The sequence below is a fragment of the Callithrix jacchus genome, chromosome 12 (assembly GCF_049354715.1).
Source record: "Callithrix jacchus isolate 240 chromosome 12, calJac240_pri, whole genome shotgun sequence".
Lineage (NCBI taxonomy): Eukaryota > Metazoa > Chordata > Mammalia > Primates > Cebidae > Callithrix > Callithrix jacchus.
The window spans coordinates 92933995-92951816 of NC_133513.1; the positions used below are offsets into that span (position 1 = coordinate 92933995).

The 17822-nt window shown below is 43.6% G+C and overlaps 1 protein-coding gene across 2 annotated transcripts in view; it reads right to left on the minus strand.

Moving 5' to 3' along the window:
* The window catches only part of DNMBP (dynamin binding protein), a 136514-nt gene extending 121014 nt beyond the window's left edge, over positions 1 to 15500 (minus strand). For both annotated transcript variants that reach the window (XM_035268764.3, XM_078346252.1), the window contains exon 1: positions 15419 to 15500. The gene's annotated coding sequence lies outside the window, so the exon portion shown is untranslated. The remainder of the gene's footprint in view (positions 1 to 15418) is intronic.
* Positions 15501 to 17822: the final 2322 nt, after the last annotated feature.

The following is a 17822-nucleotide window of genomic DNA, read 5'->3' on the forward strand; positions in this document are numbered from 1 at the left end:
GCCCAGGCTGCAGTACAGTGGTGCAATCACAGCTTACTGCAGCCTCGACCTCTCAGGCTCAAGCAATCCTCCCATCTCAGCCTCCCAAGTAGCTGGGACGATAGACGTGTACCACCCCACTCAGCTAATTTTTCTATTTTTTTTGTAGAGATGGGTTTCCCCATGTTGCCCAGGCTGGTCTCTTCCTGGGCTCAAACTATCCTCCACCTTAGCCTCCTGAAGTGCTGAGATTACAGGCATGAGTCACGGCACCTGGCCAAAACCGAAATCTTAAACATCTTCACTGCTCGAAGTTCCTCAAAAGCTCTCCCATCCATCGCTTGTAGAAAGTGTCTAAAGATTGTTTGCAGATCATACAAGGCTTGTCGTGAGCTAGTCCCTGCACACAAGTTTTTACCTTATTTCTTGACACTCTCTACCTACCATATACAGCTCTAGCCTCACAAAATACTGGCAGGGGAATCTAGGAGAAAGATATCAATTTTTTTTTAAGTCATAACCAAACAGGCTTGCTGGGGGCATTTCATGGGGTGAGATTTGAAGTCCTGGTGGGCCAGAGCAGTTGCAGATATGTGACCTGGAGTATCTGTGTCTTATGATGTACAGAAATAAAAGTGAGCACACAGAGAAACAGACTATTCTGTAAGAATGTGAAAATTCAAATCTGGAAAGCAACGATATAAACACTATCTGACTACCTTTGTCTTTTGGGGCCAGTGGCTGTTGCCACAATAATAAGCACATCTATCTTCCAGAAGGGACAGTGGAGTCACCTAGGTGCTGCCTAGGTGGCAGGCACAGTGGGCATCAATCTACAATGGGCAGTTCTCTGCAAGGCCATGTGGACACATTATTACAGTACAATTACATTTACAGACTGCTTTTCAAATACATTCTCTCCTGCATGTATTACTGCTACTTGTGAACATGAAGTGCTATTTTTACTGTTAACTGATCACTGCAGGAAAAACAATCAGTAAATAAGCAAATCACCTCTGATTAACACTTACTGTGAATTATATTTTAATTTTTAAACATTTGGAGGCACAAGAAGAGAATATTGGCCAAGCCTGAATCCCACCTTTGGGTTACAAGAATAAAGGTTAAATATACTGGTAAAGTTCAACCCAAAGCCTGGGCGCGGTGGCTCACACCTTTAACCCCAGAACTTCGGAAGGCTGAGGCAGGTGGTCAGAAGCTGAGGTCAGAAGCTTGAGACCAGCCTGGCCAACATGGTGAAACCCTGTCTCTACTAAAAATAAAAAATTGGCCAGGTGTGGTGCCATGCACCTGTAGTCCCAGCTACTCAGGAGGCTGAGGCAGGAGGATCACTTGAAGCCAGGAGGCAGAGGTTGCAGTGAGCTGAGATCGCACTACTGCACTTTAGCCTGGGTGACAAAGCGAGATTCCATTAAAAAAAAAATTCAGCCCAAAAGATTTTCATAACTTATTGTTATCAATGTCTTTAATCAAAGCAAAACCCTTACTTAAAATAACCAACCAGTAAAACACTAACAAAAGTATTAGTAGGGTTATAGTTAATAAATTTATTCAATGTCTTTCTACGTTAGATTTTTAGTCTTATTAACCATTTGACTTTAAATAAAAATACTGACATTGAGATACTTTATTCTTATTCCCTTCAAGTCACTAAATAAATCCAAACACAGCTGCAAACGTCAACAATTTTCATTCTTTTCACTTTAATACTGGCTCACTACTCTGCAGAACTATCACAGCTGACTAGCAGCAGGTCAAGGCAGCAAAACTAAAAAGAAAAATACAACAAAACTAGATTTCATGTCTATAGCAGCCCAGATATTTACTGTAATCACTGAACAACATCTGGACACTAGTAGCAAAAAGAACAAGTAATTAAAACTACGGGTTTGAAAAACATGAGTGTCACGTTCCACACCCCATATAGCTGCTAAAGAATATGGGACTCTTAGCAGGCACTAACAAAGCCTGGTTTTAATGTAAACTCATCCTCCTCTTCCCTGACCCTCTAGGGATTCTCAGACGTTTCCTGATAAGCAGATCTAAACTGCAAGACAATAATATCCCAAGGAGATTCTGGCACTGAGCCCCAGAAATCCTTAAAGCAACAAGCACTGTCTAAAAGAAGAAAACCAGGCTACTTATTCTTTTCACGATTTTCTCCCCTAACTCTAGGGAACATGAAAATGCCTTTCTATGTAGCAGTTGTAAAATTCCTTCTGAGGCAGAATGTTTTAGACTAGAGATGGTCTGCTGTTGATAATGTCATTCCCTGACACCTGGAACATTTTGAAAGACTCCTCAGAAATGACCTTTAGGCCAGACCAAACTACGTGGGCCAGTGGAATCCCTTCTATTTGTGGAGGCCTGAATAACTTGGAACCTCCTGCAGTGACCAACAGATTAAAGGGTAAGTTACTACAGAGACAACAGCAAAGTTATATCAGACACCCTTAAAAAATGCAGAATGTGGAAAACTCTAGAGAATATATCACCAGTTTCTTCAACAAATAAATTGCAAGCAAAAAAATTCAAATTTAAAAAAGGAGACGGGTGTGGTGGCTCATGCCTGTAATCCCAGCACTTTGGAAGGCTGAGGCAGATAGACCACTTGAGCTCAGAAGTTTGAGACCAGCCTGGTCAACACAGCAAAACCACATGTCTATTCCAGGCATGGCTCAATTCTAGGAATTACAGGTGTGGCTCACACCTGTAATTCCAGCTACTTGGGAGGGTGGAACGCAAGAATCACTTGAACCCAGGAGGCAAAGGCTGCAGTGAGCTGAGATTGTGAATGGAATCTAGCCTGGGTGACAGAGTGAGACTCTAAATAAATAAATAAATAAATAAAATAAAATAAATGGAAAACCACAAATTAAAAGCCACTTCAGAAACACATTAATGGCTGGGCGCAGTGGCTCATGCCTGTAACCCCAGCACTTTGGGAGGCCAAGGCATGCAGATCGCCTGAGCTCAGGAGTTCAAAACTACCCTGAGCAACATGGTGAAACCCTGTCTCTACTAAAATTAAAAAATATTAGCTAGGTGTGGTGGCACGCACCTGCAATCTACTCAGGAGGCAGAGGTGGGAGAATCGCTGAGCCCAGGAGGTGAAGGTTGCAGTGAGCCAAGATCACACCACTGCACTCCAGCTTGGGCAACAGAGTAAGACTCAGTCTCAAAAAAAAAACAAAGCAAAAAAAAAGCAACACTTTAACTAAATACAACATGGGTACTTTTCTTGAATCCTGATTCAAACAAGTCAGTTGTTTAAGAAAAAAATGAAATGAAGGGGAAATTGTGAACACTGACTAGACTTGATTATATTAAGGAATTACTGCTGTTTTGAGGGGTGGCAATAATGGTTTTGTTGTCATATGTAAATAAAAGGGAATCCTATTTTTCTTTAAGTCACTAGAACCAAAAGGTCCGTAAAACAGCAAATGGAGGTGCAATATAGAAACCAAGTCAGCTTTCCAGATGTTGAGTGCTGGATATATGGACATTGGGTATATTATTCTTTATTCATTTTTGTAAATTTTAAATATGTTATTATGAAAAGGATTGAAAAGTCAAAGAAAGCTACCTGGATGGATAGTTTCAGAGCTTTTCCCTTTCTGAAGTGCCATGTGGTTTCTGTCTGCAGCTGTCAGTGCAGAATAATCCAGAGAGGGGGCTCCCTGAGCAATTCCAGCTCCAGACAAAATCCTCCCTTCCCTCCACAGCTAACCGAGTGCTGCAGAGTTAGTCTCGCACACCCTGAAAAAGGACAACCTCAGTAACTGCTGGACTGTACGAGTCACTCACTGTCTTCAGGCACTCGTTTAGCTGGGGCCCACTATGGCAAGAGGGTTAAGAGCATGGGCTTTGGAGGGAAACAGACATGGGTTCGAATTCTAGTTCTATCATTTAACAGTGGTATAACTTTAGAACAAGTTTCTTACAATCTGTACCTTAGTTTCTCCATCTATAAAATGGAGATTCTAATAGTACCTTCCTCATAAAATCATTTTACGATTAAATGAGTGTGGTAACTAGCTAAAATACGAGCTGCTGTTTCTACATTATTGTTGTTGTTACACACAGTAGTCTCCATCTCATCCATGCTTTCACTTTCCACAGTTTCAGTCACCCATGGTCAACTGTGGTCTGAAAATAGGGGAGTACAATACTAAGATATTTTGATAGCAAGTAGGAGAGACCACATTCACATAGTTTTTATTACAATATAGTGTTGTAAGTATTCTATTTTGTTATTATTGTTGTTAATCTCATATTGCACCTAATTTATAAATTAAACTTGATCACAGGCATGTGTGTATACCTAGTATGTACAGGGTTGGTGCTATCCACAGTTTCAGGCATTTACTGGAGGTCTTGGAATGCATCCCCTGTGGATAAGTGGGGACTACTTTATATAAGTGGATTTACACCAGACTTGAGGGCCAGGCGGGCAGCAGAGTTTATAATTTACTGGGGGAGGTGGTTGGCACTGGTAAGTGTCAGGCAGGAGAATAATAAATGAAAGCAGTATTTCAGGAATATAAGCCAAGCAATGGCCTCTACAGGATAGACTGGGTATGCGACACTGTCCTCAAGGACAGCATTATGGTATATTTGTGGCAGCTTTCTTTTTTAGCATCCTCTATAGTGCTATTAATATAATTTGAGGCCTTGCTCTAGAATACAGCAACCAGGTATGCAAGGCATAACCGTTCATCATGACAATTCTGAACCAGATTAGAATACTTACTGTTTAGAAATGACAGAAAAGCTAAAAAGTTTCCACATTTCCAGGGAGGGGAGGAAAGAACCAACTAGAAAGCAGGGGGACCTGGGGTGTGAGGCTGGGGAGGTAAGCATAACTGGGCACATCCATTGCAACATTTTCTGCTGATGGGGCAGGCTCATTTATCCTAAGAGAATCACCTCATGAAAACAATGCAGAATGCATGCTGGGCCCAGACCCACGGCTAGAATGTCAGCGCTGATTATTCTCTCCCAGTCCATGTGTTTGTCAGCAACACAAACATTCACATGCTACTTTCAGGAAAATGCAGGCTCTGCAGGAGGGTATAGAACAGATGCAGAGAAATTAGCTCTGTGTCTAGGTGGATGGCTTCACTTGTAACATCAATGAAGAAATGGGGATTCTACTAGCCTGCTGAACCTATGCATTGAAAGGAAGCTAAGAGAGCTTTCTTCTCTCACCCCTCCCTTAGATGGCTCTTCTCTGGATCACAGTGTGACCTCTTTACTGGTTGATTCATCTTATGGATTCATCTGTTGAGGCCACGCCAGGCACCAGACACTGTTCGAGGTGGGCTTGGGTTATAAACGGGGAACAAAATAAAGATTCTTGCCCTTGAAGAATTTTTTCCTGGAGAAATGGGGAATGCCGACCATCACATTTTTAGAAAGTCACACCTGTTACAGCGAAAAAACAGAGCAGGGAACAGGAATGGGGAGTTTCAGTTTCAACACCAAAGGAAACTAAAAAAAAAAGGGCTGGACAGGGTGGCTCATGCCTGTATTCTGAGCACTTTGGGAGGGAGAGGAGGGTGAGGAGGGTGAGGAGGGTGGATCACAAGGTCAGGAGTTCAAGACCAGCCTGGGCAACATGGTGAAATTCTGTCTCTACTAAAAATACAAAAATTAGCCAGGCATGGTGGCACGTGCTTGTAATCCCAGCTACTCAGGAGGCTGAAGCAGGATCATTACTTGAATCTGGGAGACAGAGGTTGTAGTGAGCCAAGATTGCACCACTGCACTCCAGCCTAGGCAACAGAGCAAGACCCCGTCCCAGAAAAAAAAAAAGAAAGAAAGAAAAAAAGGGGGGGATGAACTGTGAGGACGAAAGGCAGGTAGACCTGAATCTCCTCACCATAGGGATGTTCACCTATGAATTCTGTCACTTCCACACTAGCAAAAAGTGATTAGGGGAACAAAGCAATTGTGATGAAGTTTTATCTTTTTTTTTTTTTTTGAGACAGGGTCTCACTCTGTCACCCAGGCTGGAGTGCAGTGTTGCAAGCACAGCTCACTGCAACCTCCACCTCCAGGATTCAAGCAATTCTCCCACCTCAGCCTCCCGAGTAGTTGGAACTACAGGCACATGCCAGCATGCCCAGTTAGTTTTTGTATTTTTTGGTAGAGACAGGGTTTCACCATGTTGGCCAGGCTGGTCTCAAACTCCTGAGCTCAAGTGATCTGCCCACCTTGGCCTCCCAAAGCGCTGGGATTACAAATGTGAGCCACTACACCCAGCGTGTGCTGGGTTTTATTTCAAAGTCAAAAGAAAATAAATGACTATTTTCTCCATTCTACTTATTTTCTGAAAGATGAAAGCAAGTGTGGTCTAGATAAGAAAGGTGACGACTTAGGGGACTAAACTGAAGCAAGAGACATCCACACCAGTAAGCTGGTTTTTGGTCTGTTGAGCTTATGGCTAAGATTGCTCCAAGTTCTGACAATGACTCTGGGCATTTGTGCATGGAGGCTCCCTCAGGCATAACCTGTTCCAAGAGAGGAGCCAGCTACCACCCCACTGCTACAAGTTAATTATAAGTTTTCTATTGATTTTTCCCCCAGAGGGCCAATCAAAGCAAAATGAACAAGAGTTAATGATCTAGCCCTGAAAAAGGAGGGGTGATACAAAATTATATAGTGCAATTTTAAGTGTCCTCTCCTCCTTCACAACATGCTTCCTCCCCCACCCCACCCCCTAAAAAAACAGAGATAGAGAAATAAGCAATATTTTAACAGAGGTTGGTGCTAAAAGGCAGGATTATAGATTTCCTTTTCTATATTTTACAAATATTCTATAAAAAGAGGTATAATTTCTACAATTAGGAAAAAATGGCTGGTCTAAAAGAATAGAGAGAGAAAAGCTGGCCATGAGAATTCACTGCCCAATACCCTAGCAGTTAGGGTTGCTGAACAGCTATCTACGGCTCTACCACTGAGCCACCTCTCGAGATATAATTTAGTAAGATTTATGCCTGGAGTAAAGACTGATCCACAGAGTAAGGAAACTATAATTTTACATATCTTATATTTACAATCATGCTGACAACAAAAGTTATCCTGAATATGGCTCTTTCTCTCGTTCTTCACATCAGCTATTTAAATTCTGACTCTTAATGCCAGGAGGAAAATGCTGACCTAATGGTGAAATAAACTTGTGCTGGAATCTTGGGATGTTTACCATAAATTAACATGCAGGGTTCATAAATATCTTCTGCTTGAAACAAAGTCAACATAGGGTTAGGATTTTGGTACACAGTCTTCCTGATCCCATCTTATTTCCTCAAGGACAGATCTTGAAAAAGTACTTGGTAAGGCTTAACACCTATTTATGGTGAAAACTCTCAGTAAACTAGGGTTGAGGGTAATACCTTAAAACTTGATAAAATTACATACAAAACCTAAAACAAACATTACATGAAATAGGAAATCTTTAGATCATTCTTCTTTTTTTTTGAGACGGAGTTTCCCTCTTGTTGCCCAGGCTGGAGTGCAATGGCGTGATTGCAACCTTCACCTCTTGGGTTCAAGCAATTCTCCTGCCTCAGCTTCCCGAGTAGCTGTGATTACAGGCGTGTGCCACCACACCAGCTTATTTTTTATATTTTTGGTAGAGACAGGGTTTCACTATGTTGGCCAGGCTGGTCTGGAACTCCTGACCTCAGGTGATCCACCCACCTCAGCCTCCCAAAGTGCTGGGATTACAGGCATGAGCCAGCATGCCCAGTACCTTATAGAGGCCTTTAAGAAGAAAAGTTTAAAGCTCTAATAAAGAACTGAAAAATGAACTGATGAAGCATGTATTTAGACATTAAAGGGACATGATGTCTACAATTAACTTAAAGGGGCTGGGGAAAAAGCATTCAAAGAAAACATATTCTTATAACTCTTCTGTTAAATTATTTCCAAAACTATAAAAATGTCATGAAAAATGAGCTGAATGAATGGAAAGACACATTACATGCTCTTGGATGGAATGAGTTATTATTTCAGTAGCTCACGCCTATAATACCAGCACATTTTGAGGTGGGAAGACCACTTGAGGCCAGGAGTTGGAGACCAGCCAGGGCAACAGAGGGAGACCTTGTTGTCTCTATTAAAAAAAACAAACAAAAAAAACTTATAAAAATATTTAGCTGGGTGCAGTGGCTGAAGTGACCTACGATTGCAACACTGGCACTCCAGCCTGGACAACAGAGGGAGACCTTGTCTTAAAAAAAAAAAAAAAAAAAAAAAAGGCTGGGCAGGGTGGCTCATGCCTGTAATCCCAGCACTTTGAGAGGTTAAGGTGGGAGGATCACAAGGTCCGGAGTTCAAGACCAGCCTGGCCAATATGTTGAAAACCCATCTCTACTAAAAATACAAAAATTAGCTGGGCATGGTGGCACAAGCCTGAAGTCCCAGCTACTCCGGAGGCTGAGGCAGAATTGCTTGAACCCAGGAGGCGGAGGTTGCAGTGAGCTGAGATCGTGCCACTGTACTCTAGCCTGGGTGACAGAGCGAGACTTTGTCTCAAAAAAAAAAAAAAAAGGCTGTCAACTCTCAACCCTCCCCCAAATAATTTATAAACTCAATAAACTCCAATAAAAATTCCTCAAAAATATAATTTTTTGGCCAGGCACAGTGGCTTGTGCCTGCAATCCAAGCACTTCAGGGGACTGATATATGTATATATAATATATATAATGTTTGGGTAGCCTGGGAAACTTATTCCAAATTTTATATGGAAAAAAAAATTTTGGTCCAGGAAGAGCTAAATAAACTTTAAAATGAATGACTTGCTGTGCCAGTCATTAAGACATACTACAAAGTCACTGTAATAAAATCAGAGCAATAAAAAAACTGAAGCAAGAACTGACAGACTAATGGAACAAAATAAAGGCTTAGAGCTAGATAAGTGTATTCATGGAAACCATAAATGAGAAAGAGATATCACAATTTAATAGAGGAAAGCATGAATTTTGTTGAGATGCTATTAGAAAAACTAGATTGTTAAACGGCGAAAAATAGGGCTGAATTCCTATCTAACACATGCACATGCGAGCCCTAGAGAGATCACAGACATGACCTAGGGATCAGGAAGAGTTCCTTAAACAAAACTCCAAAAACATAAACCACAAGTCAAAGAATTTATCTATTTGATTACATCAAAATTAGAAGTATTTTTTGATCAAAGGATGGCAAAGACAAAATGACAACTAAATGGGAATATTTGATAACCAAATGACAAGATGACCAAATGTGAGGACATCTGCAAAGTCTAAATGTAACAGAGAATAAATACCTGTATAATAAAAATCACTTCTGCAAGTCAATGACAAAAACAAAATAGTCATCTTGTCAGAAAATGCCAAAGACATAAATATGCAATTTACAAAGGAAGCTATTTGTCCAAGAGATACTCAAAATCACTAGTCATCAAAGAAATATAAATTAAAATGACAAGCTATCACTTTGTGCTAACGAGATTTAAAAAGATGCAGAGCTGGAAAGAGGTGAGTGTTGGTGGGACATGAGGATACAGGAGTCCTCAAATATTAATACTTCTAGAGGCACAGAGACTGGGGTAGCCACTGGCATCTGGCACTATTTCATCAAATTCAGTCCCTGCAATTCTATAATCCAGCAATTCCACAGAAATATTATACAACTTTGTAAGTGGACATGTAGGAAGATGTTCACTGCAGCAATATTTGCGGCGTTAGGGAGCAGAAATTACTTGAGCACCCATTCACTACACAGAGAGCAGATAAGGAAGAACCAATGGATGCACACAGCATGGGATACAACACAGCACTGCAAAGCAGAGAATTGGACAGACATATAACATAGATGGATCTTAAAAACACTTAGAGACCCGGCATGGTGGTTCATGCCTGTAATTCCAGCACTTTGGGAAGCCGAGGCAGGCAGATCACCTGAGGTCAGGAGTTTGAGACCAGCCTGGTCAAGATGGGGAAACCCCATCTCTATGAAAATACAAAAAAATTAGCTGGGCATGGTGGCACGTGCCTGTAATCCCAGCTACTCAAGAGCTGAGGCAGGAGAATGGCTTGCACCTGGGAGGGGGAGGTTGTAGTGAGCCAGATCATGCCACTGCACTACAGCCTGGACAACCGAGGGGGGAGAGGGGGACAAGGAAACAAACAACACTATGTAGAGAAAAAAGAAGGAAAATGAATTAAAGCATCGTAAATTAAAATATATACACATAAAACAAACATTCCCACTTTGCAAGCTCCTATGTAAACAAAAGGAAATGTGAAATGCATTAGAATGAACACCTGTGAGGCAGGAGGTGACGAGACAAGGGAATTCTAAAATGAAACCAATCTTTTAGACTCCTTGCATGTTATACAAGAAAAACTCAAATGACCTATGATAAACACAAAATTAGAACTGTTTCCTTCCCCAAAGTTCCCAATTTTCCAAACAACAAAAGCTACTCTGGTTGCCAGTTCTGTTGATGAGTAACAGCTTTTCATCCTTTTTCAATCAGGAAGGGAAAATTCAGGGATCAGCAAAGTACAAAAGCGATCAGCAGAGAATATTTACGAAACAGTGTTTTTGTTCTCATGGCCTGAAAACCTGACTGAAAAAGACCTGATTACCTCTTGATTTGGGATGATTCAGCTAAAGGCAGGTTGGTGTCCAGTTGTCAGGTCATCTGAAGTGATTTACTTTCAGAATCTCTTCCTACGCAATCCTCTTGCTTCCCTGTAGAAATACACTGCCCTACTTGAAATCTTAAAATTATTGAGCTAGAGGGGGCCCAGTTATTTTACAGATGAGGAAACGAAGACTCAGAGAAGAAATAAGGTGTGAGTCACACAGCTCTAGCTTGAATAGGTCTTCCTGATTCAGCCCTTGTCCTCCTCCTGTCTATTCTCAACCCAGTAGCCAGAGTGATCCTTATAAAACATAAGTCATCATCAACTTCACTTTTGAAAGCTCTCTAATGGCTTCCTCCCCCCTCAGTGTAAAGGCCAAATCCTTACAATGACCTACACTGACATGCCCTCCCCACTCCCACCACTTCTCATCTGCTGCCACCTCCTTGCCACCCACATCCATACTGACCATCCACCATGACTTTGCCACCCCTCACATGCCAAGCAGGCTCCTGCACCAGGGTTTGGAACCTGCTCAGTCCCTCATTTCCTTCCAATCTCAGATCACGAGTTAGGCCAGGTGTGGTGGCTCATGCCTGTAGTCCCAGCACTTTGGCAGGCCAAGGTGGGTGGACCACTTGAGGCTAGGAGTTCCAGACCAGCCTGGGCAACATGGTGAAACCCCATCTCTATTAAAAATACAAACAATGGCTGGTCATGGTGATACATGCCTGTAGTCTCAGCTAGTAACTACTTGGGAGGCTGAGATGGGAGGATCGCTTGAGACCGGGAGGTTGAGGCTGCAGCAAGCTGTGATCACACCACTGCACTCCAGCCTGGGTGATGGAGAAAGACCCTGTCTCACACAAAAAAAGAAAAGTTATCTCAGTAGAGGCTTTATCTGACCCCTCTAACTAACCCTGGTACAGGAGCCTGCTTGGCATGTGAAGGGTGGCTGGTCAGTATGGATGTGGGTGGCGGGGAGGTGGCAGCAGACGAGAAGTGGTGGGAGTGGGGAGGGCATGTCAATGTAGGTCACTGTAAGGATTTTGACCTTTACACTGAGTGAGGAGGAAGCCATTATAAAAAGTAAAACCCAGCACTTTGGGAGGCCAAGGCAAGTGGATAACCTGAGGTCGGGAGTTTGAGACCAGCATGACCAATTGATCAACATGGTGAAACCCAATCTCTACTAAAAATACAAAAATTAGCTGGGCATAGTGGTGGGTGCCTGTAATCCCAGCTACTGGGGAGGCCGAGGTAGGAGAATCGCTTGAACCCAGGAGGCAGAGGTTCAGTGAGCTGAGATCACGCCTTTGCACTCAAGCCTGGGCGACAGAGTAAGACTTCGTCTGAAAAAAAAAAAAAAAAAGGTAAACCCCCTACCAGACACCCAAACACACACACACTCTCACTCTCTCTCTCTCTCTTACCCTCTCCTACTGACTCTAAAGTTCTCTATAGCATTATGATTCTCTGACCCATCCATTCGCATATTTGTCTGTCTCTACCCTATTAGAACATGTCTATTCCACAAGAGCTTAGTCTGTTTCATCCAAACTAGTCCCCACCCCTAGCGCAAACAAATGTCCCCACCTCCCGGCACACACAGGTGCCCCCCCTCCCGTCACACACAGGTGCTCAATGAGAATGTGTTCAGTGAATGAACAAGTAAGGACCAAAACCCATGCCTTTAGACTCCCTGCACAATGCCCTATCTGCCTTCAAGTGCTGGTTCAGTTCTTAGCGGTTCCATCCATCAATCAGAAGAAAAGATCTAGAAATCTAAAAATGAAATAATAATACACTTTAGCTACTCTATGTCTATTTTGCCTCCCACAGCTGCCTTTCATAGCAGGGAGGATAAAGCACATAACTAAAAGGTAACACCTTGGTTTAACAGCTCTTTCATTAAAGAGCTGCTCTGTGATCTCATTTTACTGCTGCTACTTAAGAACTTTCTGCCTTTCCAGGCAAGAGACTAATATCTCATAATTAACTTCGGACCAACAAAACTGTTAACCAATCTTGAATAGCTTATTCAGATGTTTTCCAGAGTAAGTATAATAAGAAATGATTTCATACTAATTGAATTGGTGTTGCAAAAACTTTCCAGAAGTATTCTGAATGAATTCTAAGGATGTTTTGGCAGATGATCAAGCACATTCGAGAATTTCACAGGAGATAATCTCGTAATAATACCATGTTGTAGGTAATCCATTAGCTGACTCTAGAAACAGCATAATAGTAAACCCAGAAAATAAGCCAAAAGCTGAGCACAGTAGCTCACTCCTGTAATCCCAGCACTCTGGGAGCCTGTGGGTGGATCACCTGAAGTCAGAGGTTCAAGACCAACCTGGTGAGACCCCTCCCCCACTAAAATACACAAAATTAGCCAGGTGTGGTAGTTCACACCTGTAATCCCATCCACTCAGGAGGCTGAGGCAAGAGAATTGCTTGAACCCAGGAGACGGAAGTTGCAGTGAGCCAAGATCATGCCACCATGCCACTGCACTCCAGCCTGGGCAACAGAGTGAGGCTCTGTCTCAAAAAAAAAAAGCCAAATTTTACACCTGGCAATAGGTATGCAAGCCTTATTTGCATTCTATTTTAATTGTTTTTATCATTTGAAAAAAGTTCCCCCGAACAGTTCGTTTGAAAATACCACTTTTCACTTATTTTTAGCCCAACACTAAAAAACAGAGGGCTGGGAGTAATAAAGAAATTGAAGCTCCGCTATGCATTGTGCAGAAAGAATTTCCTTCTAAAGTGGAGGTAAAAGCGTTTACTGGCTCTGGAGGCTTCCTATACTGCAGTCTGCAAGCACAGAAAAGATAGAAACTGAAACGTGGTCCACTTAGCCTTTTTTCAGAACCAAAGCCTCAAAGAGTCTGTGTTCTAAAAATAAATATTTATCCTTACTTTTTAGGAGATCTTAAAGGGTGATTCAAGAATCATGACTTATTTTGTTATCAAGGAGGCTCTGAATTGCAACGTGGATGAAGAAGAAATGTGAAAAGGTGTCTCTTGGGATAAGGTGGGCACTCAGAGAAGAAAGGAGCCAGAAAAGAGGCAGAGATTGCTGGGAAGTAGAGGAAGGAAATGCACTGCTTTGGGGCTGCAAGACAAATAGATAACTGGTACATATTTAAACAGATCATTTATGAAGATTATCTCAGCCAAAAAAACACAATATGAACACTGTATAAAAGTCAACTTATTACATTCTGAGTCAGAATGTTCCTGGCTTGTTGCAAAAGTTATCAGTGGCACTGCACAGACCCCATTCCCAAGCCAGACTTGAGCTACTCTCCTCTCCACAACTCACTCCATTGCAGTCTGTGAATTTAAGTGGATTTCACATGGAAGTATCTGCAATTTGAAAAAGTCACTTTTCAGTTATTTTACCCCAATCCTGATAAAGTGACTGAGAGAGCTGAAAATAATGAATTTGAAGATTCGCTATGCCCCATTATGCTGAATTCTAAAAAACTTTTCTTAAAACATTTTTGTTGTAATAATGAGTGCCGTGTTTCAAGTTAACATGTAAAATCGGAGAACTGTGGAGACAGAAGACCTTAGAGATCCTTTAATTCAATATTTTAGAGAAAAATGGGCAAAGGATAAACTAACTTGCTGATCACCGTGACTGTATTCATGCTGTGAGAGTAATAAACGCAGCACCAACTGAGAAATGATGCCCGAATGCTGTCAAGTACTTCAGTCTTGCTGAAACGACTACAGATTAGTCAGTCCTGCTCATCCCTGTAACTCAGCTATGTAAACAAGCAGAGCTAGACTATGCTCAAACCCTAAATATTAGTGTTACCACTCGCCTGCCACATACTACATCATCATTACTTATGAAAAGTGTTTTGATACAAGATCTTCATATTAATGTAAAAGAATTACTATAAAACAGACCTAAAGGCAAGTTACCAATATTCCAGAATAAGTGAGTGCCAAAAATATTTACCCTTCATTACAGTACAAATGAGACAGCCAGCAAAGAATGAGATTGCATTTAAAGTTGTTTTTGCACTTAAAATTTGAGTCTATACCCCTTATCTGCATCAGGCCTCGGCCTGTTTAGTACCTCAATATTCCTTTATTCAAATGACGGCATCACCACCCTTTGAGACACTGATGCCCGGTGGACATCTGTGCCTGTAGCAGGAACACGGTGTCCGCGGGTTTCTGCAAAACTCCACCATCACCAAAGCTGCGTCTCCAAAGCTGAACAAGTCTAACCCTTGTTTCGGAAGCCACCCGTCCCTGTCTCCCTGACACAGAATTACGGACTCCTATGCCGTGAGGCTTTGAGCATCTGTAAAATAAGGGGGCTGGACGAATGCTGAATTCTTTTTCCAGCTCTCAAAATTCCGCCTCATTGCTGGAGTGGCAGGGAGGTGCAGTGAAAGCGCCCTGGGCTTAACACCGCTTGAAAAGCCCGCGTCCGCATGGTTCTGACCGTCCCTCCAACTCCCGGGGACTCGCAGGGCCCGACCCGGCCGTGGATTCCAGGAGTGCAAGGGGGCCCGCGGCGCCCCACTGTCCCTTGCGGGCTCCCGGCCCACCGAGCGCAGCGCCGCCGCGGGGAAGTGGCCGAGGCAGGCCCGGCCGCGCGAGGCGGCGCGTCCCCTGGGGTGCGTGTGCCCTCCTCCCGCGGCCCCGGACCGCGACCTCGGACCGCGGTCCCCGCTCTCCGCCCGGCCCCCGCCAGGCTCCCGCCCGACTCCGGCCCGACTCCGGCCCGACTCCGGCCCGGCCCAGCCCCTGACCTGCTTTTCGCCGCTCGGCGGTCTCTAGGCGCCGCGGGCAGTTGCAGCCGTCCGTCCCCGGCCCGCTGTCACCTCCGCCCCTGGAAGCGGAGGGCGGGTCGATCCCGTGTGACTCAGCGCGCCGCCCCGCCTCCAGCCCAGGCTTCCGCCTCTGCCCGCGCGGTCCGCGGGGCCCGGGGAACGCCACGATCCGCTCCCAGCGCGCCCACCTCCTGGGTGCCCGCCCCGCGCTCGCGCCCTCTGGCGGCCGGCCCGGCCCGGCCCTGCTCGCCTTGCGACGTCTGAGGGTCGACGCTCGGAGCACCGCTACCAGGGAAACTGAGGCACGGGGGCCGCCCCCTCCGCAGCGCGCCGACACAGTTCGTCCAGCCCTGGCCTCGCGCAGCCCTACGTGCAGCCCGGGCTGAGGACAAGTTCCTCCCCTCTTGCTGTTCCCTCACCCCCTCCCTACACCACCCTCCAACCTAGAAAAAAGTCAAAATTCCATCCAGAGAAGTCCAGCTCGATTCCTGTCTCCGTGTGATGCTGTCCTCTTTGCTACCCCTAGCCAGTTTCCTTTATTATACCACATAATACCAGCTGGGGTTCGCCTCTATCCGTCCCGTTTTTGTCTGAGGAAAGTGTCTCAGGACATCTTTGAGAATTTAAGAGCAATAAATGACAGAGAGCAAGAACTGGGCAGGGCTGAGAGAACTCCTACCAAGTCAGTTTCTGAAACCCCGCAGTATTCCGGTTGTGTGCTAAAGATCACGAAGTTACACAGCTTGGCTGTGTTGCTGGAATTGCTGCGCCTCACGTTTCTGGGATCTCCCTAGGGGATTCTGAAGAAGGCGGCGAGTCTATCACTGTGCATGCGCAACAAAAATAAATATTTCCCAAATCTCATCCCATACTGCATATCGTTTCTCCTTTGTTTTGCTTTTTAAAAACTTGTGGTTAAATATACATCACGCCAGACACAGTGGCTCACGCCTGTAATCCCAACCCTGGGAGACCGAGACAGGCGGATCACCTGAGGTCAGGAGTTTGAGACCAGCCTGGCCAACAAGGTGAAACCCCGTCTCTACGTAAAAAAAAAATAGGTGGGCGTGGTGGCACGTGCCTGTAATCCCTACTCCCGAGGCTGAGGCAGGAGAATTGCCTGAACCCTGAAGGTGGAGGTTGCAGTGAGTCGAGATCGGGCACTGCCCTCCAGCCTGGGCAACAAGAGTGAAACTCAGTCTCAAAAATAAATAAATGAATAAATAAACATTGCATGACACCATTTTAATCCTTTTTAAGTGTACAGTTCAATGGCATTAAGTACATTCACATTGCTGTGCAATCACCACCACTATCCAGCTCCAGAACTTTTTCGTCTTCCCAAACTGAAACTGTACCTCCTCATCCTCCAGCTCCTGGTAACCATCATTCTACTTTCTGTCTCTATGAACTTGACTACTCTGGATACCTCATGTAAGTGGGATCATACAATATTGTCCTTTTATGAGTGGCTTATTTCACTCAGCATTTCTTCCAGGTTCATTATGTGGTAGCACATGTCAGAATTTCCTTCCTTTTGAGGTCTGAATAATACTGAATTGTATGTATATAACATCTTTGGTTTATCCCATCTTTCCATGGACATTTGGGTTGTTTGTACCTTTTGGCTATGGTGAATAATGCTGCAGTGAACATGGGTGTACAAATATCTGAGTCCCTCCTTTCAATTCTTTTGGGTATATATCCAGAAGAATTGCTGGATCATATGGTAATTCTGTGTTTAAATTTTTGAGGAACCACCATACAGTTTTTTTCCCTTTGCTTTTTGAAGCATGTTAACAATGTAAACAGAACATTTTGTAGTAAAATATCAATGTTCTGGGTTTTGTTAAAATTCTTAGCAAATGCTTCATTTGCCTGTAAAACAGTGACTTTTCTTCCCTCAAAAAAGTAATTTACATTGCAATTCTATTGTCTTTATTTTTGGATAATATTATTAGCCAAAATAATAGTAATAACTTATTATTCAGTTACCTACAATTTTGTTTTTTGTGGATGTACCTTTCTAATGTTGTTTGGAGTCAAGTATGCCATATGAAATTAAGATGAAAAATCAAGCATTTCATTTTAAAATAAAACTATGTCAGGTTTTTTATTTTTTATTTTTTTGAGATGGAGTCTCTCTCTCCCTCTGCCAGGCAGGAGTGCAGTGGCACAATCTTGGCTCACTGCAGCCTCCACGTCCCGGGTTTCAGTGATTCTCCTGCCTCAGCCTCCTGAGTAGCTGGGATTACAGGCATGCGCCACCACACCCGGCTAATTTTTGCATTTTTAGTAGAGACAGGGTTCCACCATGTTGGTCAAACTCCTGACCTCATGATCCGCCCGCCTTGGCCTCTCAAAGTGCTGGGATTACAGGCAT